The following is a 26,266-nucleotide window of genomic DNA, read 5'->3' on the forward strand; positions in this document are numbered from 1 at the left end:
TTTCCTGGCTTTCAAGAACAGGTTGAGTGGAAACGAAAACAAAATATGTTGATGTGGTTATCAACTGTTTTGTGAGAGGTTGGCCATTTTTGCCAATTGGACACGCATGGACGGAATGGAAGAAAAGGGTAGGAAAGCCGAATTGGAGGACAGAAAGGCATATATTTCTGAAAAGTAGACAAAATTCCAAGTTTAGGAAGGGGTGATTTGCATAGGTCAAGCAACAACTAGGTAGGGGAAAATGCCATACATTGGGGGAAAAGCGGGAAAAATCACAGAAAAAATAAATAAAAAAGGTATGTGTTGGACATGGTTGGCTTGGTACGGCAATGGCTTCTATGAATTTTGAGAAAAGCAATGCTCCGCTACATTCCCCCCGACTCTTGCAGTTAGGAAAGCACACATTTTTTGTAGTGTTTTACAAAACAAGCACTACCACAAGCCTAACACTGAGCCATGGTACACAGGAGTTTTATGCTTACGGACTGAGCAGACGCACTTAGCATGTGTAAATCGGGAAAACCAATGTGGTGAGGAACAGCAAGCATCCATTTTTTGAAAGAGCACAGGCAGACCTTTTCAAGGGTAGGTGACTTGTGCAGGTTGCAAAAGTGTATGGTGCCTAAAGCAGCGACTACATGTCGGTCACATTTGGGAAATGAAAGGGTTGTGTGACAAAGGGCACCAACAAATGGTGCTAAACGTTATGAAAACCACACAAACACAACAAATGTTATACCTTCCTGCGTTCCCACAGGTGTCCCGATGAAAACGGTACCTCACATGTGTGGGTGCACCTACCTGGGCGCCAAAGGGAAAGCCTAAAACACAGGTAACCCCAAGTCCGTTTCCACACCTGAATTTGACACGCCAGACAAGCACAACATACAGATATGGGCCTCGGGTGTCCAAGCCACCAAGGAAAACAGGGAACCCCATGCATTTCCGAAAAGAGGACACCCGTGGGAATCCGCAGAGGTAGGATTTGCTCAAATCGCCCCAGAATTTATTACCCAAACACCCCTGCAAAGTCCGAAATGTGCCGAAAAACACCCACATTTTTTACTTTGTCGGTGGTTCTGGGTAAAACATTCTGGTCCGCTTCGCGCAAGTTGGACCTCTGGATTCCTACTGGTGCCCTCTTTTCAGAAATGCATGGGGTTCCCAGTTTTCCTTGGTGGCTTGGACACCCTATGCCCAAATCTGTAGGTTATCTCCCCAAACCCTTTTGTGGTTACCAGTCGGTTAGCCGTTTCCCTTTGCGGCTAGATTGGTGAACCCACACATGTGAGGTACCGTTTTCGTTGGGACACCTGTGGGAACATGGGAAGGTATGACATTTGTTGTTGGCGGTGTGTTTCGGTGCTTGAGCAGAGTGAAATGTCTGGAAACACCACATGGCCTACCTTCCCACGTCCCCACGTGTCCCGATGAAAACGGTACCTCACATGTGCACCTACCGGAGGCGCAAAAGGAAACGGGTAACCCACTGGTAACCCCAAGCCTTCGCCACTTCCCATTTTGTTCATGTGGGCAACCTACAAATTTGGGCCGAGGGTGTCGAAGCCAGCAAGGGAAACAGGGAACCCCATGCATTTCCCAAAAGAGGACACCCGTTGGAATCCACACAGGGCCAAATTGGAGGGGCGGCCCATCTCATGTAGCCCTCCCCAGGGGCAGATAAAGGGGGGGCTGTCCTGCACTCCTCCCTAGGATCAGGCATCCGTTCCTAGGAGCAGATATCTGGTCCCAGGGAGGACTGCATGACATGGCACCCACTCCATTGCGGCTGGAGGGGGTCAACACCCCATCCCATTAGAAAATTCCCAGACCCTTTGGGGTGCCCCACAGCCCCCCCTAAAAAGCATTCCACCTTTTTTCCTTTGGTAACCCAACTCCCCTTGGTGCAGAGAAGCACATTGATGTGCCAATCTGGCCGTGGGGTGCCCAAACCTTACTGCCCCACCCACTGGGGGGCCTGTCCCACCATTTCTGGGGGCCCTCTCCCTCTCACCCCAAATGGGTGGCAGGGGCACCTCACGCAGGCCTACAAACAGCTGCGTGAGGTACACCCCCTCCATTTGGGGTGGGGGGGAGGGCCCCCAAAAATGGTGGGACAGGCCCCCCAGTGGGTGGGACAGTACGGTTTGGGCACCCCGGCACCAATGTGCCCCTCCTTTGGGGGGCCTGCACACCAATTCCTGGTAGCCCTCCCCTCACCCCCCAATTGTATGGGGGGCCACCTCAGTACTCCTGCCTGGGGCCCTAAATCTGTCCCCAGGTGGGCTACAAGGGGTGCCCCCCCTTTCCACTTAGTGTGGGAGGGGGAGGGCCACCACCATTTCATAGGGGCAAAAAAAAAATCCCAGGCCCCCACCACCCCCATCCTATTTATTTATTTATTTATTTTTGCCCCCCTTCCCTGGGGCAGATGATCAGCCATCCGCCCCCAGTGTTGTGCACATGTGTGCCCCCATGCTTTGGGGGACGGGGGGGGGGGGGCTGCTTACTTGAAGCAGCCCCCCTCCCCCCCAACGTCACAAACCTTTCCATGGTGGTCCAGTGGGTTGCTGATCACGGATCGAGCGCTCTGCGCCGATCCGTGACCAGCAATGCGTCATATACGTGGTGTCCTTGGAAAGGGGAGAACCTCCCTTTTCCAAGGAGACCACTTTTTCCTATATCCCTGATGGCCTAGTGGGCCCCAGAGCCCCAAAGCCCCTCCCACCTTCCCCCCCCTTTTCTGCAGAGGATCTGCAGAGTTTAGGACAGTGTGGGATGGTTTTAAGGCTGTGGTGAGGGGAGAACTTATAAATAAAACTGCATATTTGAGAAATAAACATTTGAGTGAATTGAGATCAATGGAAGATAGGCGGTCGTACTTGCAGCAGAAGTATGCGCAGTCAGGTAGAGTTGAAGATAGAATGGAGATGTCGCAAACACAAAAACTGTTGGCGAGTAAGACTGTTGGCGGAGAAAGGCCTTTTCTTTACAAAACAAACATTTTGGGAATGTGGGGATAAGAGTGGGAGGCTACTTGCTAATAGACTGAATGGAATGGCAGAGAAATCGCCTATTCAAGGTATCATGAATGAAGGGGATATGGTAATGAAAAATGTTGATATGTGTAAAAGTTAAGAGATTTTATGAGAAGTTGTATACAGAAGAAGCGTTTCCCACCCAGGGGGAATTGGAGGATTTTTTAGCAGCTATAGACATTCCTAAACTAACTTCGGAGAAGAGCGAGAAATTAGAGATAGAAGTTGAGGTGACTGAGGATCTGCGGGCAATTGAACAACTTAAATTTCCTATAAAACTCGACAGGTATACCATCCATTCCTGGAGATTAAGACTCATTTGGCACCTATTCTGTGTAAATTGTTCAATGCTTTTGTGTGAGAAGGGTATCTATGCCAGTCAATGAGTGAGGCGATGATTACTTAATTCATTTCATTGCTGAATATGGCTGAAGATATTTGCAAAGATTATGGCGTATAGACTGGAAACATGTATGGAGAAATTGATTCATAGGTCGCAGGTCGGATTTATGAAAAATAGATTTGGGTATGATAATATAACAACTCTGGTTGACATACTGAGTTTGCAGCAAAATGAGTTATTGAGACAAGTATTGGTCTTTATGGATGTGGAAAAAGCATTTGACAGGGTAAATTGGAAATATTTCAGCTTTACAATGGAAAGGATGGGATTTGGTAATTGGCTGTTTTCAGGGTGGTGCAAAAGCAAGGATTTGGGTGAATAGTTCAAAGGCCTCAGATACACACTAATTGGGGGAGGGGACAAGGCAGGGTTGTCCCCCATCACCTTTTTTGTTCAATATCGCTTCAGAGCCATTGCGGGGTTGAAGTTCCGGCATGAAGAAATTAAAGTTCTTGTGTATGCTGATGATATGGTGGTTCTTTCAAATCCAGAAGGGGGGGGGGGTAGTGTAATATTGAAGAATATCTTTGATCGGGTGAGTAATCTCTCGGGGCATAAGATTAATTGGGACAAGTATTCCCCTTGCTACGACTTGTATAAGGGATGATTTTTTTGGGTTGGAATTGTAGATGTCTCAGGTTACGTATTTGGGAGTTTATCTGATATGGGATGTTAAAAAGATGGTGGAATTCAACGTGGGTAAAAATAGTGGCTAAAAATATTAGGAAATGGGAGAGTTTACCTATGGGGATTTGGGCGAAAATCAATGCTATTACGATGACCCTTTTGCCGAAAGTGCTTTATGTCATGCAGTCCTTGCCTTTGAAGTTTTCGAAAAAAGAAAAAATATATAGCTACTATTGACCGAGTTTTTCAAAAAAATGTGTGGGGGGGGATATGAAGAGGCCGAAGATTACAAAATTTATTCTGATGCGTAGTACTAAATTTGGGGGTTTTGGGTACCCGGATTTGGAGCAGTATTATAAGGGGGTTATTTTGATGAAAGCAGCATACTATTTGGCAATGGGGAATGAGTCGGAGCCCTTTTGGACATTTATTGAAAGGAGTAAAATGTTGGGATTTAGCTTGAGTGCTGTTGCTACAATGGGTAGGCTACCTGGGAAGGGTAGAAAGTTGCCATCTATTATTGCAACTAAAGAGGTGCTTATTTTATGGTTGAATATTTTTCATGGGAATTTGTACCTCAATTACGGGGCCTCGATTTTGGCTTAATCCAGGTTTACAGATTGCCAATAAACTCATATTGGAGGAGTTGGGTTTCAAAAGGGATTTTCTGCATTGGGGATGCGATACGTGATGGTCGTACGTTAACATTTGAGGAATTACAGGGGACGTTTAATCTAGCTAAGAGGGAAAAGAATAGGTATGTAACGTTAAGGGCGCTGTTGAGTGAGATGCTTGCATGTTAATGAGACCATTGGAGGAGGTATCGTTGGGTTGCAGGATTCTCATGTCGTTGCCACGAATGGTAAGCACATACGCTAGTTTAATGCTAGCGAATTATGCGGTTATTGATTTTGGGAAGAGAGTGATGGAGAAGTGGGAAGAGGAATTGGGGTGCGGGATTACAGAGAAGGAGTGGGAAAATATGTGGAGTGTGGGATATAGGAGCAAGTTGGATCTCAAGTTGCGGCCTATTCACCAGAAAATATTAGGACGTTTGTATTGGACGCTGGTCCGTATGTGTAAATTGGGTCTGGTTGACAATGATGTGTGTTGGGGATGTGGGAAGGGGACGCTCGTTCATATGTTGTGGTACTGTTGGCGTTCTGGACCAGAATGTCGGACAGGCTAGATACGATATTGTCCACAAGTCTTCCTAGGATGCCTCTACAGGTGTTGCTTCTGTCAGGGAAGGGACGGTCCGAGGGTGCTCGAACATATGGCCAGTGGATTGATAAGGTACTTATAGTTGCAGTAAAACAGGTGTTGATGGTATGGAAGACCAGGAAGAAGCCTCGAGTGACGGATTGGATAAATGATGTATTGATATTATCGGGGTTTGGGAGGGTGATGTTCCAAAGGCTGGGCAAGGAAGGAAAGTATCGAGCTCTCTGGGCGCCATTTAATGAATTATATGGTGAGTGAGTACCTGAGACTTGTCCAATTCTGGTATGTTTTATTGAGTTGATAGTGTGGATTGAGGTGTTGATCTGGGATCTTTCTGTTTCAGTCTGTTGAGTGTGGGTTATTTTTTTTCTCGTCTTTGTCCAGTCTGTGGGAGTGTCTTTTTATTTATTTAATGGTGGTTTTTTTGTACAATGGATTTATTATTGGGTATATATACATAGTGAGGAGTAATTGATGTTGCCTGGAGTGTTGTAGATGTTCTTGATGTATTACATTGGTCTTGGAAGGTCTACCTATGTAATGCTGCGCAGTGCATTTTGTAAAACTGCTGATCATTATATTGTTGATGTATTTGAAATTATTAACTAAACATTAAAACCCAAAAAAATAAGCATGTTATTGCTGCGCCCAGATACCTCTGGGTGAGGGGCGCCTTACAAATAAACACACATCGTTAGTAAGGCGCTAGTGTATAGTCTTCCAACAGCATATGAGGACTAACAACCAGCCTGAGCATATGTGGGGGCTGGGTAAAACAAAAAATGTGTTGCAGTACATACATTTTAAAAACATGCTACACTCCTTGCTCGTCTCAAATTCTTTACAAATGTTCTCAACACAGTGGATTTCAATTTTCTGTTATTGTCTTCCCAGCAACTATCACTTTTATCCTTGCATCATTACTGCTTGTGCATGCTTACACTGATTTATTATTTTTTTTAATTACCTATATTGGGCCTGCTCAGGGGTGCATTTATTGACACACAATGACCTAGTCTTAATTTGCTCTTGAATTGCCAAACGGATTCTATGTAATTTGCAATTGCAATCCAATAATAAACCTACACAAAGGTCATAGTGCTCGCACAACGCCCCTTCTGCCCATCCCTTACATTAGCCATATATTCTAAAACTGGTGTATAACAGCCGTTTAAAAAATATATATTTTAATAGATTTGCACAGGATGTCCCCAGGACTAAAGTTTTCAGGTGGCTAAGTGTAGCATCCACAAACAAACGGAAATATGAACTTTTGTACCAAGGTGCTATGTCCTCGCTCCGTGGAAAAGGACACATGCCAGTCATTGGCATATTATACTAACTCTACTCCCCCCAACCAGACTGCATTTCTTTAGACCCCACACCTCTACTTGTAACCTATGTCAAACCTTCCGGGGAAATTGTCCATCCTTTATCATCTGTTGTGCTATTCACATCTACATGTTTGTCGGTCCTTTCCCTGTAGGGACTGGAACACAGGACAAGTTGAAAAAAAAAGGTAGAAGGTGGCACTGAGAGGTTTGCAGATTAGAATCCTCACGATGCGCTTGCCTAGGGTGTGCAGTTAAATTAGGGTAACAAAACTGATCGCTGTACAGGGTTCGAAATTGCTCTGAGCCATTTAGCTTTTGCTTCGATCCCTGGAAAGCCTGGTTAGCTTCACACTACCAGCTACCAGGAGGAGGAGGTTCTTGTGGCTCCAGAGGCCATCTGGTGCAATACAAACATACCTATGTGACATTAACTTCCTGTATTTGGGAAGGTCTATAAATTGGAGACATTTGAAACTTCATTGATTGTATAGAATAGACAAAGTTCAAGTTGCATTTCATATGAATATTAATTTGCATCACGCTAGGTACTAGCTCCTGGCCTACTAGGTGATGCCCAGTACCTAGTTTAAGCTCTGCTCTTGAAATCCTAATTTCGCCCCCTGCAGAAGCTCTGCATTAGAATTAATTGCAACATGTTTTAAAAAAAAATAACTTTTTTTTTTTAAAGTTGGTCATTAAAAGGAATGGTCCTGTCCTCTTGATCAGATTGTCTAAGCCCATGTACTTAAACTGGTCTGGTTTAGGAGACGGGATACAGGGGTCCGCTGGGCATGATACATAGACTTTTTTATTGAATTGCACAGCAATTTTTACAATGAACACTGATATTAAGACCTCTAGATAGTTTTGATGATCCCGCTTTATTTCTGTTTTTTTATTAGTTTAAAACTCATGATACTTAGACATTTGCTGTTTAGTGTATAAGAAAGGACAGTTGTTGCCAACATCCCTACCGCGCACTCTAAGATCAAGCTCCGCCCTCCTTTCAGTGATACTTAACAACTCAGTCAGGTTAGGAATCCTCCTCAGCCTTGGCCCCCACTCTATGGAACTCACTTCCACCCCACATTCGACACGCCGAAGACTACCTGTCATTCTGCAAATTACTGAAAGAATCGACACTTAGAGCAAATGGAACGAATAGCCACAACAAAGAAATCCAAGGTTGTTTGAACAAAGAAAAGAGCACAGGGAGTTGATCGAACGGATAGAGTAAGTGAAATGGAGCGAGTGGATCGGACGAAGTGGACGGAACGCATGAAGGATAGTGTGGATGGGAAGGGAAAGGATGCATCACATGTTTACCCTATCCATCCTGTCGCTTTGTATATGTATGCCGTTATTTATGGCCCCTGTCCTGCTCGGTCGCAGGCGCTTCACTGATAACCACCATATCACACTACTACGCTTACTCTCTCCTATACATCATTATTCAACTAGAACACAGCTATGCTACACACATTCGGCCTAGCTGTTCTCATACTAACACGGCCCCACAAACACATCATCCCAAATAAAACACAGCTAGCTGAGCACATTCCGGCTAGCTTAGGCGTCTCCTCAGGCATAACGCAGCCAAAACTGAAGCCTGGGTGTCCACCCTCCAGACTGAACACTTCCAACTGATTTCCTCAGCATCACACCTACTGCCAAGAAGCAGCCATCATGCAACAACCACATCAGCTGCAGACATATCCGGTGCGCCCAGGCACCATACGACATTCTCCCTCTACTAGGGGTGTAACGGTATACCGTTACAGATACCGTGAACAGCTTAACTGAACTATAATAACTGTCACGTTTATACCGGTATACCGTTTTAGGGCCTGTAGCTATTAAGTGAGCTTTCCAATCTGATTTGGAAAGGCTGCAGTAAACAAGTGCTGCGCATTCTGGATCTTGCACTGTGGGATGTGGCTTTTGGCAGACAAGAGCATAGGGAAAGTGAGGCCACATTAGTAAATGCAGCTTTGATGCTGTGGCCGCTCTCTCTGTGATCAGTAGAGTCGGGTTAAAGATCAGCCGATTTATAGTTTTCCTGCCAATTTGAAAGATGGGGAACTACACATCCCAGAGGTCAAAGGGGAGGAATGAACTGGATGCCCTTCTGATGCATGTCCACAAAAAACGTTAGCTCTGTAGACTGTATGAACACTGGGCCCATCAGTGCTTTGTGCTAGTATTTAAACTGCCCTCCACTCCCACCCCACTGTCCTCAGTGTAGATTTATACATTGGCACCAGAGTTGTTGCTTAGCTTGATCCTTCACCTGCCTTCTGCATATGGCACTGGACTCAAGCAGGCAGGACAGATTCTACATTCAATTTGAAGTATCCAGAGCAATGGGGGTGAGATATTTATCAGGTCTATCCTCAATTTGTGACACCACCTACGAAAGCATTCCTCCGAAGTGTCCTAATGTGCTCAGACCTGGGGAAAATGGTAATGATGGGGCTGTGGTGGTCTAGGCCATATTTGTGCCAATATGCATTTTAACTGTCATTTTCAGAAGGTTTGTGTGCCACTATCTTTAAGTAGGTAAATGAACATGTATTGCAAGAATCAAGAAAGAAATCAACAGTGCACACTGAACGCTATCCTGTTAGGATAGCATGGTCAGTGGGGACTACAACATCAGACCTTTATAATACACCAGGCACAAGCTACAGTGAATTGATCAATATGCAACCTTTCGGTGAGTGTGTGTTGGCTATGACATTTTGACAAAAGAAAGACGACATGGGCTTACAGACCTCACACGAGTGACTTTTCTCCCTTTAATGGGATAAAGGGATATCAAAACAAACTTTTATGACTGATTGCAGCGAGGGGTCATGATGCCCATGCTGTGCGATTCCAAAATAATGCAGGTCGAAGCCGATTTTCAAAGCGATGGCCAGTGAATAAGTAGCAAGCTCATTGCTCAAAATGTGCATTTTAACACATCCACTAGTCACTCTTTCATTCAAGGCGATCAACAAGTGAGCGCCATGAAAGACCAAGTCTGCAGCCGCCTGAGATGCCTGGAGGATCAGCTAAAAATGTACAGAGACAAGTTTCAAAATGCTAATAATTTAGGACCTATAAGAAAATATGTTATGATTAGTTAACTCCACCTGTTATAACCCGATAACCATGACATACCGTCATTTGGCAAGAAGGTTATCATACCACCATAAAACCAATACTGTGACACCTCTACTCTCTACTGACTTGAACTGCGGTTCCCGAGGGCGTTCAACCCAACGGTGCTTTGAGGTCATGCCAATGATACATAAGGCGCCATATAAATGCCAATTAACATAACATAACATAAGCAATGATATTGTAATATTTTTGTTGTTTGTACGCAAGACATAAACCGAGCAACACCGCATTTGTGTGTCATTGAAGAAAATGAGTGAGGCCTTACTAATTCTTTAGAATTCTGAAAGACCTGCAGGTCAAGTAACTTAGTCTACCTACTCGACCTAAGAGAAATGCACTCTACCTTTGTCAAAAGATTACAAAAAATGTAAATGCACTTTCTGTAAAATGGTGCATGCCAGCAAAAACCCACTTTGTTTTGCATGCTGTTGCCACAGAGGCCAGCCATGCACAATGAAACTTGACATTTACACCAAACAAAATTAAATAAAAGTTTCAAACGTCCCCTGCAAATGGTATTCTCTCTCCATAAAATCTACTTGACTACGAGTGGCCAAGTCGACTTTGCGCGTCTTGGGCGAGTGTCTGTAAAAGGTTAGCTGCATTAATGGACACAAATAGGTGTGATAAAAAGGCTCTGGAAACCGTTTGGCCAACTGTCTCATGTTTGTGCTATTTTACAAGGCAATCATAACCAACAAAGCAATCATAATTGTAGAGCAAAGTGAGCTCAGAAGGCCAACTACGATGGATGGCATTGCTGCAGATCTGTAGATAGACAAAGTAGTTATCAAGTCTGTACAAGTATCTAGTTAATTTTGTGTATTCATTATGTAAGAGGAAGAAAAGTAAGATAAGCAGAGTGTATGGCGTAGCAGGCAGAGAACTGGACAAACTAGGTGGAAAATTGTAGTCTGTGGCTATGCCACTTAAGAGTATCTGGTATATGGCAGGGTGAAAGATAGAATGTCCAGGAGTACGGGTCGAGCACCAGTTGCAGATGTATGAAAACAGTAGGTCACAGAACTAGGTTTGCCATAAAAAGAATGTGTCTGTGTAAGCCTGTACATTCAGTGTTCACTCGTCAATATGATGCATCTTCCCCAATAAAAGGAAATCTAGTTGACACAGATTTAGATATACTAACCTAAAGTTTACTGTAAAGCACGGAGAATACAGTGTTTCACAGTAGCAATACAGCAATTATGCATTATTTAAGGAATGGAATTGCATGACTGTCCTTTAAAAAACAGAGTTCACACATAGTGCTCTTTGCCAGACAGGATATAGTTGGCTTAATATAAATTGGCACGACAAAGAGCGCAAAGCCTGTGAGGGAGCAAAAAAAGTTCAACGCATAGTATAGTCCGACAAGCTCAGGTGACTGCGATCCTCACAGCCAGTTAGAGCAGCATACAGGAGCCACAACCCACTGTCTACTTCTTACAGAAATCAGAGTTTCCAGGACGTTGGCAAATGTATAGATGTGAAAGGCACAGGTGGGGAGCGGGGGGGGGGGGGGGGGGTCAACTTACAATGGCCTGTAGAACTATGGGTGGCAGGGTCAACTTAGGTTTCATGATGGGGAGAGCTAGAGTGGACAGTGCAGGGATAGGTTAGGATGGGTTGGTGAGGTATGCTGGGGTGAGCAAATTTGGCTGACTTTTGCTGGGGTGGAAGTGTGTGGGTTATGGCTCTTCTGCGAGCTAGAGTAGTGCTGGGATAAGTAGGTGGTGAATGGAGCTGGTGTAACTTAGGGTGGCTGTCTGGTATTTGGGCATGCTTTGGCAAGTGCGAGTGCTGTGTTGAGATAGGTTAAGTTGAGGCGCGGCGAGTCAGTATTGCACATGCAGTAGAGTGAGCTAGAGTGGCAGGTATAGGGTGAGCTTGGGTGGTTGGCACCCTAGGGTGAGCTAGAGCAAATGGGTTCCAGGCTAGGGTCAGTCAGTGGTTGGAATGTTGGGCGAGCTCGGGTTGGTGAGGCACTGGTCGTCTAAATTGAGTCTGGATGCATGAGGAATAGGTGGGGTTTCCGGGCATATGACATGCATTACTTACCGTAATAACATTTCTGATGACTATCTGCTTAGATTCACATGCTGTGCATATAATCCGACATCTAGTGGTAATCGCAGAATATTGCACCCCGTCTTTCGAGAATGGAAAGGGGGACGTCGACATGGGCGTGCTTCTAACACTATCCCCAACGTGACGTGTAGTGTACCCAAAATCCCTCATGTGCCGAGTTCTCTAATTGTGTTTTTTCTGCCATGAGGAAGCCTTATGACTTATCGTGAGATGTCTATGTTCCTTCTACTCCCCGCGGGGAGGAAGGGTGGGCACACGTGAATCAAAGCAGATACAATCATCAGAAACGCTATTAAGGTAAGCAATCTTCTGATGCTTTTGAATCCGATTAGAATCACATGCTGTGCATAAAATAGCGAGCAGTACCTTGAAATGGTGGTGGGATGTGTGAAGGAACAGTAGTAAAGATGTCTCAGTACCGCTTGTCCCACCTGAGAATCACACCTAGAGTGTGCATCTAGGCAGTGGTGTTTTGTAAAGGTGTCTATCAGCCAACCAACCAGGGGACATTTGCATTTAATGCTATGGCAGCCCCAGTGACCCAAGTAGTGTGTGCCCGAGGCTTGAAGGGCAGATCTGTCTTGGCAAGAGTGTAGCAGTGTGATGCAGTTTACAATCCACTTTGAGATGGGCGATTTAGAGACGGGGTCCCCTTCTATACCAGCTGCCACTCAAACGAAAAACTGGTTTGTTTTCCTTAATGATTTCGTTTTTTCAAGATAATATATGACTGCTCTCCTCACATGAAGTGTCTGGAGGCTCCTTCTGCCACGTTAGTGGGGTTCTGGAAGAAGGTGGGTAGTTCTACTGATTGGTTTACATGGAACTTAACTTAATAAATTTAGACGCAAACCAACGCACAGAGTGTGAATTGTGAGAAATGGGTCATGAACTGAAAGGGCATGTAGTTCACTAACTTCTTATTGACAAGACTGCCACTAAGAAGGTGGTCTTGTGAGTGCTTTAAGGCTAGCCTTATGCATAGGTTCAAAGGGAGGTCTCATCAGTCTAGTTAATACCATATTCGGGTCCCATCCGGGAGCAGAGTTTGAAATATGGGGATTAAGTCTTTTATCCCTTCCATAAAAGCCTTGATTACTGGGATTTTCCACCACAAAACCTTTTTCTGGGAGGTAGTGTAAGCTGAAAGTGCAGTAAAGTTAGGCATTCAGGGAATTAAAAGCCAGACCCGAGTCCAGTAGGGGAGTCAGGTAGAAGACTAGGTGTCGGTGAGCAGTCCATGGGATTGATGTTCTTGGAATTGCACCAGATGATGAAGCACTTCCATTTGTTGGAGTAGCAATGTCTGGTTTTTAGGCTTCTCCAAGTATGTCCATGCATCTTTGAGGAAGCTGAAGGTGTCCGAACCGCTAAGTTGAGTTGGCGGGCATGGATGTAGTGTTTCCCCCCCCTGTCTTGTGATAGCACGTTGTAGGAGCATGGTAGCTTCCTCGCAGGGGAGACGGGCATTGTCATGAGATGAGAACCAGGGTTGGTGGGCCCACATAGGTGCCTCGTGACTGGTTCCTGGTGCATCTTGTGTGCCATCTTGTTAAGTAGGAGAGTCGGTCGGGGTAAACAAATTTCCCTGACCATGTTATCCAGAGACCGTTCCCTTTGGAGTGGTACTGCAGGTACCTGGAGGCGTAATCTGGGCATTGTGCGTTCTCCAGTGTTAAGAACAAGTCGATCTCTGGGAGGCCCCATTCTGTGAAGACGTTGGAGGCGATGTCTCCGTGTAATCGCCATTCGTACTCTGTGGGTAGCAGGAAGTCTCTGCTGAGCAGTTCTACCAAAAGAGTGAGTTCCCCTGGAACATGTTGAGACAGGAGTAACATCTTGAGAGCCCACTTCCATGTGTTCCGAGACAGTTTGCATAGCCCAGGAGAGCACGGGCACCCGTTTCATCAGGTAATACATAGCCGTGGTGCTGTCCGCGAGGACCAGTACTGCCCTTTCCTGTAAATGTGAGGCTTTGAACACTTAACAATTCCAACAGGTTTATGTGGTTTGACCCTACTGCTGGGGACCAAATGATGTGGGCCCTGTGATGAAGGTGGTGAGCCCTGAGAGAGATGCGTCCGTGGCGAGTGGCTTCAACTGCGGGGGTGGTGAAGGTTTTGCCCTGCAAGAGGTTCCCCCCCCACTGCAGAGAGCACGAGAACTGCCGAGACAACCACTAGATCGTCCCATTGTCCGCTGGCCTGACACCATTGGCTGGAGAGCCACTCTTGCATAGGGCACATGTGCAAATGTGCATGTGGGACTAGATAAAAGCAAGCAGCCATCATCCCTAACAGTTGCATTGCTTTGCGTACGGTCACCTCGTGATTGGCTACGTAGTGAGGGATCTGGAACAGCATGTTTTGAACCCTTGGAGGGGGAAGACAAGGCAGTCCTTGGTCCGAATTAGAGCCCCCAGAATTTGCTGGGGTCTAGGCTGGACTTTCGCGTTTATCGAGAATCTCAGACTGAAGAAGTGATCTACCGTCTTCTGGGTATTTGATAGACATGTTCCCTACGAAAGCCCCGTTAGCCAGTCGTCGAGGGAAGGATAGACTGGGATGGACTGTCTGGGCAGGGGAGCCGCTACTAGCGCCAGTACCTTCCTAAACACCCTTGGAGCTGATGCAATGCCGAAGGGGAGGACCTTGAACTGATAGTGTGTGTCCTTTATCATGAAGTTTAAGCACTTTCTGTGCACTGGCAACATTGAAATATGAAAGTATGCATCTTTCATGTCCAATGTTGCCATGTAATCCCTGTGTTACCAGTGGGATTAATCCCTGCAACGTTTTCATTCTGAACTTTTGTGGCTTGACAAACTTGTTCGATAGAGCGCAAGTCTAATATAGGGTGCATGGTGAGATCCTTTTGGGTTACAAGGAAGTACACTGAATAAATACCCTGGTTTACCTGTAGAAAGGCGACGACTTCGATGACGCACTTTTCTTGAAGGATCTCCACCTCATGTAGCAGAATCTTCAGGTGTTCTGACGATAGGAATCTGGATGTTGGATGGTATTGAATAACCCGTGAGCGATGGTCTCGAGCACCCACTGGTCTGAACTGACCCCCTCCCATACGTGAAGGAAAGATGTTATTCGTCCCCTGACCTGGGAGGCGACCCAGACTGGAGAGTCCTTTTTGAGCAGAGGCCGGGGAGCCTCTGCCTCTGTGCTGACCACTCTGGTGGTATTGTCCCCGTGGCAGTTGTGCCCTGTCCAGAGGACCATGGTGCACTCCGCGTCCCATATTGATTGTGGGGCGGACGTGGGGGGGGGGGGGGAATTGGAAGGATTGCCCCCAAAAAGGAACATCTGGAGTTACCACCTTGCTCTTGGAAGGGCCTTGCTGTAATTTGATTTAGAGACTTGAGTCCCATGCTCCTTTTTTTGCTGTTTCTAAAGCACCAAATACTGCCTTCACAAAAAAATGGGCCTCCTCCACTGGTTTGCTTGTAAGGGATGCATGTGTCTCGGGCTCAAAGCCCGAATGTTTGAGCCAGGCGTGCCTCTTAAGAAGGGTACCCTGGGCCAGAACCCAGCCACAGTTTCTGCTGCATCTAAGGGGGTTCTTCAGGATTTTGATTGACTCAGCTCCCTTCCTACAACCGCCAGCAGGCGTGATTGTACCGGTTCCAGGACTTCTTGAAGGCCCTCCTGAAGTAACTTCCACTGTACGTCATAACTTGCCAGCAGTTTAGTGTTGTTGGCAATCCTGGTGGAATTATGCAGCTGAAGTGGTAATGCGCTTTCCGAGGTCGTATAACTGTTACAGACTTTATCTGGTGGTGCCTCCAACATGGACAACGGCATTCCAGCCCTCTTTCTTGTAGTAGTGACTACAAGAGTGGATTGGCATGGCCCTGGATGCACCGCGGGTCTGAAGGGGAGGGGCGGAAAAGCGTCACTTCCCAAGGGTTGACAGCTCTTGTAAGAGATGGAGACAACAATGAGGGTGCAAGGCGCTTTTTGATCGAGTTAAGCAGCGGTATTGCTGGACTTGGAGGGGGGGGGGTGGGTTTAGGATTTCTTCCACAAATTATGTGTCCTGTACTGCCTCTTGGGTGACAATTTCAAAACAGTCTGCTGCCCTCTTTAAGGTTGCGTTGAAGGCCATTTGGTAGTCAATGGGTGAGGCTTGCCTTGGATGAGGCAAGTAGGGAGGGTATAGACAAAAGGCACCTGGGTCTGGGGTTATAGTGGGAGGAAAGCCATGGTGCTTCCCCTGCCGGCTGTTCCTGACCCCAGTCTGGGCACTGGTCTGGTGTCTCCTCAAAAGGATTTTCTTCCTGGCCATTAGGGTCCTCAGAGTTCCCCAGGTTCTGAGAATTCTAAAACATCTTCCTGGGGGAAATTTACTGGAAAGTTTTTGTACCCTTGAAAGAGCATGGCAGGAATCCTCCTCCCTAGGTCTTTTTGGGGTAATATGTTTCTCAGATAAGTAAACCAACTTTGAAGGTGTGTCCATATAACCCTCAAACCTAACTCTGGTCCATAGAGATGAACCAGAGGGGTCTGGGGATGGGTGGGAGGGCTCTTCTGGAGGACGGGGGTCCGTAGAAGGTCGAGATTTGTCAGTCATAGTTTGAGAGGGGATGTGGCCCTTCTGAATATTCCTCTCAAAGTTTGGATGGGTCTCATCTGCCGCTGAAACAATGGCCGCGAGACTCGCGTAGCTCCGTTGGATCAGGCGGGGGACAGCCAATCATGGGTATCGGTGGGCGCTGTCAAACTGCCCAGTTGCCGTCTGTAGCTTCCTCGACAAGTCAGTCGAGGTAGCTCATGGATTTGTGTGCTTTACCTTTTGTGGTGCGGGCGTGCCCCGGTCACCGGGATGTTGTCTCCCCATAGCAGAACCGGTGGCCTGCCTCTCAGGGCCGGGCCAGACACCAGGACCTGCTGGTTCCACAGAGAGGTCAATGGCCCCCACATCGGAGCCAAGGCTGCCGCTTGAACCCTCGTCACTCTTGGGGCCTCTGCAGCCGGGGGAACCACTCTTCGGCCTGCATGGCGAAGGCTGCACACCACTTCGATCTTTGAGCGTCTTTGGATGTAAAAAGTTGGCAAGACATGCAGGATCGCTTGTCGTGATCAGGAGGCAGACATGTGTTACACTCGGTGTCTTTACACGGGTATTTGCCGTTGCAGGACTGGCAAATGGTGTCCTGTCCATAGCGACAGCAAGACCAGAAGAGAAAAGAGGGGGGGGGGGGGGAATGCATTCTACAAGGAATCAAACCTCGGGGCACCACTCTCCCTACTGTATAGGCCTAGCCGGAGGGCTGAGGCCACGCCGTCGACAGTGTCGACAAAAAGCACCAGCCACCGAAATCTGTAGTAGTCTGCGGCATAGGTCCAGAAGAAGTAGTCGATGAAAGGACGAAGAGTAAACGACCGACGGTCATGGATAACAAAATATACTTTGCAATGTACGATATCTGCATAAGGCAACCCGCTACCTGGGCAGAAAAAGAAACAAAACAATCTGCCGATGCATGAGGGATTTTGGCCACACTACACGTCACGCAATGCATAGTGTTACAAGCACACCCATGTTGACAGCCCCCTTTCGATTCTCTTAAGACGAGATCCAACACTCCGGGATTATCACTAGATGTTGGACTATGCACAGCATGCGATTCTAAGTAGATTCACAAGCATCAGATTTTATTTGCATCACGCGCATACACAGGTGCTTCAGAGCGCGATGAGGCAAGGGAGGGGAAACAAGAAAGGACAAAACAACAATCTTAAATTATCTTACTAGGCACAGTGACATTGCGAACGTGCAAGTGCAGGGAAGGGGGAAGTGCAAGGGGAAGAATGGAAAGTGCTGAACACGTGAGAACACCAACAGGTAGTGCGGCCAGTAGGTGGTAAGTGCAAGAATAAGGTGTAGACAACCAGTATAGTGCGGGAAGGGGACTGTAGGGTAGCAGATACAGACCAAGTGCAAGGGTTGCTAGGAGGCAGTGTGGGTGCGTCGCTGGGTGGGCAGGGACCTGGGCCCAAAATCAGAGGGTAACCAGGAGCCTGTGGGGAGGTAGGCTTGGTGTATATAGAGTGGGATGACATGAGGGGGTAGGTCGAGTGCCTCTGTGCGGCAAGGAACTGGGGTGAGGTTTGGTTGGGTGGCTGAGGCACCGGCATGAGCTAGGCCAGGTAAGTGGTTAGCGATGTGCTATGGCGAGGTAGGATTGGGCACTGGGATGAGCAATGATGCACTGTGAACTTGGGTGCTTTGTTGGGCAAAGTATAATGGTGAGGTTGGATGGGCGTCACATGTAGGGCAGGCACGATGAGGGGGTTCAGTTAGGTTGATGTCCGAGCAAGGAGGCTGGGTTGTTTAAGTGGTGAGATGAGTCTGACCATCTTGGTGAGCCTGTTCCCCGAGTAACCTAGGTTAGGAAAGAATTTCTCTAGAAGTAACTTTTCCTCCATAGTCCATGGATACTCACTTTTTACCTTTGTTTTTGTATCCTGACTTTACAGGAGAACAGCCTTCAGCCGACACGTCCTTTAGGCCGTCTGTACTGAGCAACTTGGTTTCTCTTAGTCTTCGACTTGTAGTCACATGCAGGTAAAATGTAATCATTGCACCAATTACCTTCCAATACGGCTCAATGGGGGACCCTAAACAGCCTCTAGGGAATGTTTGCCAATTGTACAATGTGCCTCAGAACAGACTGGTGGCAGCAGTAGCTTTTTATTGTATTTGTATAACATTTTAACAAGCCTTACAGTGCTTACTGCATCTGGCTCTGGACTGTGGCTGGTGTCCATCATGGCCGTGCCACAAGGTCTTTGGTTTTTTCCTTTGTCTTCTCCCCAACATACCAGGACTGAGATTGGGGTGGACACACACGTATCATTAGTTGCGTACCAGGTACCAATGGGAATGCACCGTGATTTATTTGTTCTTTTTTCGTTTCTTGTATTCCCATGGTGTTCAACATTTTGAGTCGGTCAGGATTGTGGGTTTATTGCGCCAGTTACATATACAACCTTGTATGCATACACAATGACCCAGTCGCTGTGCATATAGGCTAGTTGAAGGAATTCTTTCCTTTTCTACCTACATGAACTTTTTTGCATTGTAAACATGTGTGACATGGACATTCAGTTATAGTATTTGAGGTACAATGCGCAACTGTTCAAGATGGCGGCCAGGGACACTGCAAGTTCACTGACCAGTAACAATATTTTTTTTATATCGAGGCATGGACCGCAAAAGACCACGTAATTGGCAGTCTGTTCTTAAAGCGAGCTCATAACAGCCAGTCCCCGAGATGAAGGTTCGCCGAGGAGGCCCTCTTTATGCGTTGTGTCTCCTGAATTTGGTAAGCAGTTGTCACTTGGGGCATTGTCAGATATACTAGTGTATTTTTGTTTGTGTGAAACAGAACAGGGTACGGTGAAGCGAGCAGATTCCCTCTTCATCTTAATTTCCTTCCTGCTCCAGCAGTGATTTTCTGATGAAGTGGAACGTCCAGGCAAAAGTTAATATATTTGTGGTAGCATTGTCCTGAATTTTATCTGCCAGCATGAAAATAGCTGCCTTATTTGGAGCTGTGTGATTAAGTGAAACCCTGCTTTGTGCCCGATCTCAGAAGACATACAGTGCTTTGAACCCTTTGAGTCGCGGGATCAATCACTATTGATGCCTCCTGGCAATCCTGCAAGTGAGCCTTTCAGAAGTGTCCCTGAGCCATGCAGACCGAACCTAGACCAGTGCAGGAGTGTGGTAATGTTGACCCTAGACTTTGGGTAGACCTAGCTTACCAAACAAGGGACCCTTCTGCTTAACTGTCACCCTCCGCCCCCAGCATCTTTGGGCCAAGAGATAAAAGGCTGCGCCATTATCAGGAGAGATGGGCCCCACCCTTGCATCTGGTCGACGAAGGAGTTTCCCTGCATTCCTTCCAGTGCCCCGAGACCTTCTGCATCTGTGTTTTATTTGTTTCTCATCCAAAGAGTAGCAGCTCCTGTACCCGCACTGGCATCACATGCGCATCTGGAATACAGAGGGCCAGGAAATCGTACCTTTGGACCTGCCAAGTCTGGACCAAAACCGAACTAAAGATGAGAAGTAGTAACATCACTTACCGTTGGCCCTTCATCCAAATGCATTAATTCCGTGAAGGCCCATTGCTGGCCTTCTGGTTGGCTTAGGTGGCACTTGCTGTCTAGAGCTCTCCGAAAGTCGGGAACAGCTTTGTTCATTGAAGCAGATCCTCGCCTGACCCTTGGAACCAGTTTCACCTATTCAGAATCCGTCTAACTTTTTTGTGCTCCCTAGAAAGCACTTGTGAACTTTATACATAACTGTGCGCTTTATGCATGCATTGAACATTCTGCACAAGGCTCCACTCATCTTAGGGCTGGACTGTATACCACCAATTGTAATTCTTGGTGCTTCAATATATGTGCTCATTGGAGACCCCCGATCACCCTCACTCCTCCTGAGATTTAGCCTCGACTGCCCTCATAGCTACCGTGAATTGGTCTGGCTATCTTCCCAAAGCGCCCCCTAAACATCTGTCCACCAGGCCAGAGTTTAGAAATACATTCTAACAACCTATGTCCTCCTTTGACCCCCACCCCAGGTACTGTTACTGTGATAGCTAGCAGGATCATTTGGACGACATTTCGGGAGCTGTGGATGCAGATGGTTGGGGGGCGGGGGGCAGGGCGTCTTACACTGCACTTTTGGCATCCGTTTTCTCCCCACTGTCTGTGTCTGCTTTTTCAGTCCACTGAAGATCCGGCGCTAGAGGCTGGAAGGAGGGGATGACACCAGCCTCTGGGTAGGAGGTCTTTGCTTCAGCCCCCTCGTGTAGGCTACCGCAAGTAAGCAGTCTGTGGGTAATCTCGACAGGGGGAGGTTCTAAAAGACTATTCTGTCTAATGAATTATAAGTATGCGTTTCCTTTTTGGTTAACGGCTCTGTGGTTTGTAATGAACCGAGTACACACACGCACAGACTATTCCCAATTATTTTGTTCTGGGAACAGATTTGTAGTTATTGTATGCATGCCAACCTTGAGGACCACCTAGGATGGAGATTTCATCTTGGAAAGCGGGAGTAAACATTTCACACTGAATTGGGGTTAGTGTTATTTTAGGAGGGAGAAAGCAAAGTCAGGAGGGTTGGCAATATTGCATATTGTCCAGTTATGCTCTGGGGCGTGCTGGGCCCTTCTTGCTCGTTTGTTCTGTGGGGCTCGTAGAATTAGCTTGCCTGATGCCTTTTTCCATGGTGTTTTTCGGGGCGGGGGGGGGGGGGGTCTTCTGTAATTCTTGGTGATCTTTGGGCTGGATTATCCAGGACAAGAGTCCTTGGCATCCCTGAAGTGGTCCGAAAAAGTTTGTACAGCCCTGTAAAGCTTGCAGTACATACCGTCTAGGCCTACAGTGTTACATTTTATTTGTGCCCATAAAGCGCTTGGACCAAAGCACTGTACAATCACAACATGAAGTTGTTACAGTGTGAGCAAACGACCAATTATGCATAAATATAAAAAGAAAAAAAAAAGACAACCAAAAAAAGAATATTCTTGTGGGGGTTGGGGAGCTTTAAATATTTAAATCTAAACCATGTCCTAATCTTGATCAGATTGTGAGTTTTGATAAACCTAATTGTTCATTTCTTGAATGCACAGAGAAAAATGCCTCATGACAGATTTCTTAGTGAAACTAGAGAGATTGTGGTACCATAAAAAAACAAAAAAGAGAAGACTAGCAACTCCGCAAGCTACCCGCCGAACAAACTGCTAGACCTTTAATTTAGCAAAGCGGAGTTGATGGCAGATAAGGATATTAACATTAGATGGTCATCAAAGGTAGCAATAAAAAAGGTACACAATGCCGTTCAGAACGCACTATATATTTAGTTGGAGATTGTACAGTGCATATTGTCCACTGTGCTTCTGTTCAACCAACCATCCATGTGCCAGGCCTACCTTCAACACCATCAGCAAGTAAGTTAAAATGCTTGTTGAACACCTCTTTTTCAAGATCTGTCTGTTGGTTAATGTTTTTCGCTTGCTCCTTTCAAACCTTTTTCAAAGAATTCTTCCTTTTTCATTACAGAATGTATCCATATTAAAGCAACAGAAATGGGCTTCGACGAACTCTCCGCAGTGGAGTATTGAAAAACACTGCCAAACAAAATATCTACCCAATGAAGCGGAAGGCACCAAGGTTGATTTTTTTATGCAAATCTAGTCACAATTTAAGGAATGCATAATGTATCTTATTTTTAAAAGATTTAGTTACTGTATTATTAAATGCTCCCTGGACTGGTACAGAGGAACTCCATTGCTGCCTGGGTTGGGTCCCCTCTTCCCCCGGACTGGTTCCGAGTCTGACCCCACCCAACTCCCTTGCCTATTAAAACCCTCATTTGCTCCATGAGCTCTGGTCCCCATTCCCCCCATCTTACTCTCTGAGCTGTGGTCTGTGTTCCTCCTACCATTTGCTCCCTTAGCTGGGTCGGCACCTACTCTACTGGGCTACATCTGTATCCCCATTCGACTCCCTCCGTAGACTGGTTCTGGCTCCAGTTGCTGGTTTTGGATCCCCACCGGACTCCCTTGCTCCCTGGTCTGCACCCCCATCTGCTCATTGCTCCACGCCTCCCCCTCGCTCCATAGGCTAGTTATTTGCTGCCTGCAGCCCCTTGGATGGAGCGTCTGCACACCATTCTCCTCGATGGCTAGGCTGGTTCTGGGTCCCCACCTTACTTCCTGGCCTTGGACTGAGTCCCCTGCCTCCCCCGCCCCCTGGGCTATAGAGGTGCTTAGTGTAAAATCAACGTAACAGCTGACTCCCTTTGCTGGGACTGCGCCCCATCTCCCCTCGCTCCTTTGAGCCCTAGGCTGGCTCCACACCTTACTCCCCGGGCCTAGGTTGCCACCTGACCACCTTTGCCCCCAGTGTTGGGTCTAGTTCCCCACCCTACTCCGTTTGGTCCATGTGCTTGGTCTGATTCCCCACCTTACTCCTTGGGCTAGTAATGGGTGCCCTTAACACCCCACCCTCACATGCAACCTGTACTGGTTCTGGGTGTCCCCAATCTGCGCAGGTGGGTTTGGACCTTTTCTTCCTCCACCCCAGCAGGTTTTGTGCTCTCCATCCTACCAATCCTCCCACCCCTTGTAGGTTTCTACCCACTTTTCACACACTTTCAGAGGAGCAGTTTGTTTTCCGTGTATTCCTGCATTTCCAAGACTGTAAAGTTGTTGGATTGTCAGTCATTCTTTTGTGCTATGTACAGGTTCTGGTCGAACCTCCTTCTGCACAATACATTTTATTTATAGCGTGCCTATACACAAGTGTTTCAAGGAACGACGAGGCAAGGGAGGACAAGACAACAATCTTATTAGGCCAAGTGACATTGAGAAAGCGAAGTGCAGGGGAGAAGCGCGAGACAGAATCAAGAAGGGGAAAAGGGCCGCCGGCAGGCGGCAGTGCAGGGGTTAAATGCGGACAAGTGTTAGATAAGTGCAAGTAGGGGGACTGTATGGTTGCAGATCCACCCCCAAGTGCAAAGTAACTAGTGCAGTATCAGACAAGAGATCAGCAGAGAAGTGGAAGATAGAAGGCAGAAACAAAGAGGAGAAAAGTCTTGAGCTGCTTTCAGAACCGGAGATGGTTCTTCTAAAGTTTCAGCGAGGCAAGGAGGTCGTATCTTCCAATAAATGCAAATGGAAAAAAAATTATATCCAATTAAAAATACTATAGCGGCTATTTTACCCAAATGCCTGTCTGCATGCATACTAAGAACCACCCAAATGCCTGTCTGCATGCATACTAAGAACCAATGCGTTTTAACTATTGTTCTGATAGTTAACATTAATAAAGCAGTATTACGATTTAAAGTACGACTTTTTGAAACTGGGCAGCAAGCCGCAGTGTTCTTGAACCCATAAAGCCTTGCATTGCAAAACTACTCAAAGAAGTGTGGCTAATTTTAAAGGCCATTTCTATAATATGCATTTTCAACCATACATTTGTATGGGATTCTTGAAGAATTATAATAGCCCATTGTTTTGGGATTGAAATTTCTTAAATAAATTATTCCAGCACCTAAAAGAAAACTATTCTTCAAGGATTATTTGGGGGTTGCAAAAGTAAGCCAAATGTAATCCAATATTAATTTCGGCATTGAAGAATTTAAATGATCGAGTAGTAATGTATTTCAATCCTGATTTTGTTGGATGGGGTGGCTCCCTCACTCCGGATGCCGAGACAAACGGTCACCCATATCTTGTCATGGGTGATGGGGCATAATGCAAACACCCTACATTTAACACGTCTAGAAGCATGGGGAATAATTGCCTGGTTTTACAAGTGGAAGTGATGAGAGATAATCTCGGCGAGCATTTTGTCAAGTAACTGAATAGTGGCCTGATCACTAGACGTTAGTCAATGCACACCTTGGTCGTCGAAGGGTAAAATACCTGATCTTGGGAGGAAACTTACAAGAGAGAAAGTCTTGCCACAGGCGCACGAAGAAATCATGGGCTCAAAGGCCTACAAAAGACAGGTCGTCTGGCCTCGATCCTGCCCCGCCAACATGGCCACATCATGGCACCGCATTTAGAAAAACCCGCAGCACCATCATGTATTTATTGAATGTTCACATGGCGCAAAAGAATAGCACTCACTCGGGATCTGTCAAGCTCAACACATACACGAATCACGTATTCGCTTTTAATGCACGCCAGGTATTCATTCGCAAAATGTTCACAAAGAGTACACTGTGCACCTGTGGGGTTGGGGGGGGTGCACAATGGTAACAAAACCCGTTCCTTATAAAAAAAAAAAACATTTTGACGTCAAAAGGACACGCGTTCCCTAGCCACTTAAAATAACGGGTATCAGTCAGCCGCCGAGTCTGCACATTGGAGGGGGCTGCCTGCTGCACATATCGTCTCAGCAGATGCGCAAGTCTTAGATAATGACAATACCCCTACCTCGCCTTTTAAGTAGCGATTTAAAATGGCCTCGACGGCCTTCGACCCACACAGGCTTCCCGATGCCGGCTTTACACAAACACGCACCTGAGCCTGCTCAAGGGGAGGGCCAGGAACCACACACGGGCAGTTACGCGGGGCAGATGCGATAAAAACGTATAGACCGTAAGCACGCAGTGGGGGGGGGGGGGGGGGGGGGGGGGGGGGGGGGGGGGGGGGGGCGCTCAATGTGTCGGCTAAACCCCACCCCCTCTTCACTAAACGACCGTGCTCGAATCTTCCTCGTCGCAGTACCTACCGTAGGACTCCGCCTCCCTTCCCGGATCATCCCCGCCTCCCCCGGTCTCCGCCCCCCCTCACCTTGCGTCTCACGGCGACACCTCCTCTTCCCCCCCTCCGGCCTCTTGCTAAGCCTCTCTCTTGGTCTCGGAGGGGGGGGTCTGATAGGGGCTGCACTGGCTACCCGTAGTTCGGTCGCGTGAAATTCCCCGGATGTGGCTCGGGCTCTTTCTTCTGGGCACGGCTGTGACTGCGCAGCAAACAAACTCAAAGGGGAGACAGGCAGTAAGAGAAGGAGGGGGGCCCCAGCAGAGCGTCACTTCCGCCGGTTTCTCGGCCGACACACCATCTCTATGGTCGCTACCATCGACTGTTCCAATATGGCCGATACGTTTCTTACATTATTCTCTATTTATTTACACATTTGTTTTATATTCCAGGTGTTACTTCTTTTACTGCTACCACATGACTGTCTACTATTTCAGCCGCTTCACTACCATAGTAAGTTCTCAGCTTGCGGAATAATGTATTCTGCATTAGAGTGAAGCAACATATTTCTATGATGATCGTATATACTGTAAAGTTAGTTTATTATGAAATGAGGGTTGGTTCAAAGGCATTGTAATAAATAAAGCATTATTCAAGCGCATGAAATGCAACGCTTAATAAATATCTATATCAACGAAATCTGAAAAGCTGTGTTCAGTTGTTTAAATTGGCCACATCCTGGTTTTCACCATTTAACCAAACTGTGATCATGGGCAAATCATTTAATCACACTGTCTTATCTGCAGCTTCGTGATTCACTTAAAAGTTTATGTTAACATGTCATGCTATCATACAAAAAAGCCTAATTACAATAGAGTTGCCCAACATATAATAATAATGCACTTTAGGTATTTTGCTCCCCAAAGTTATTTGCCACTTGGCTTACCTATGGCAACTTATTCTAAAGTCAATGTCATGGTGCCTTCAAGTATCAAAGACTGATGATGCTCTGATTACTTAACGGTAATCTTCATTACTCCGAGTCCTACTCTTCCTCGTCACAGTACTTACTTCATGAGGCACCTGCCTCCGACACAGGACCTTCTTCTATTTCTTTAAATCTCTATAACTC

The 26,266-nt window shown here is 46.7% G+C and overlaps 1 protein-coding gene across 6 annotated transcripts in view; it reads right to left on the minus strand.

Annotated features, from left to right (window-relative positions):
- FAM168B (family with sequence similarity 168 member B) overlaps positions 1 to 25,535 on the minus strand; it is a 270,782-nt gene extending 245,247 nt beyond the window's left edge. The window contains exon 1 of one of the 6 annotated variants that reach the window (XM_069617841.1): positions 25,228 to 25,535. The gene's annotated coding sequence lies outside the window, so the exon portion shown is untranslated. Of the gene's footprint in view, positions 1 to 24,867; positions 25,056 to 25,227 lie in introns of those variants that run through there. The other 5 variants (XM_069617843.1, XM_069617842.1, XM_069617846.1 and 2 more) reach the window with 5 other exon arrangements.
- Positions 25,536 to 26,266: the final 731 nt, after the last annotated feature.

Source organism: Ambystoma mexicanum, chromosome 10 (genome assembly GCF_040938575.1).
Source record: "Ambystoma mexicanum isolate Mex_15411 chromosome 10, UKY_AmexF1_1, whole genome shotgun sequence".
Lineage (NCBI taxonomy): Eukaryota > Metazoa > Chordata > Amphibia > Caudata > Ambystomatidae > Ambystoma > Ambystoma mexicanum.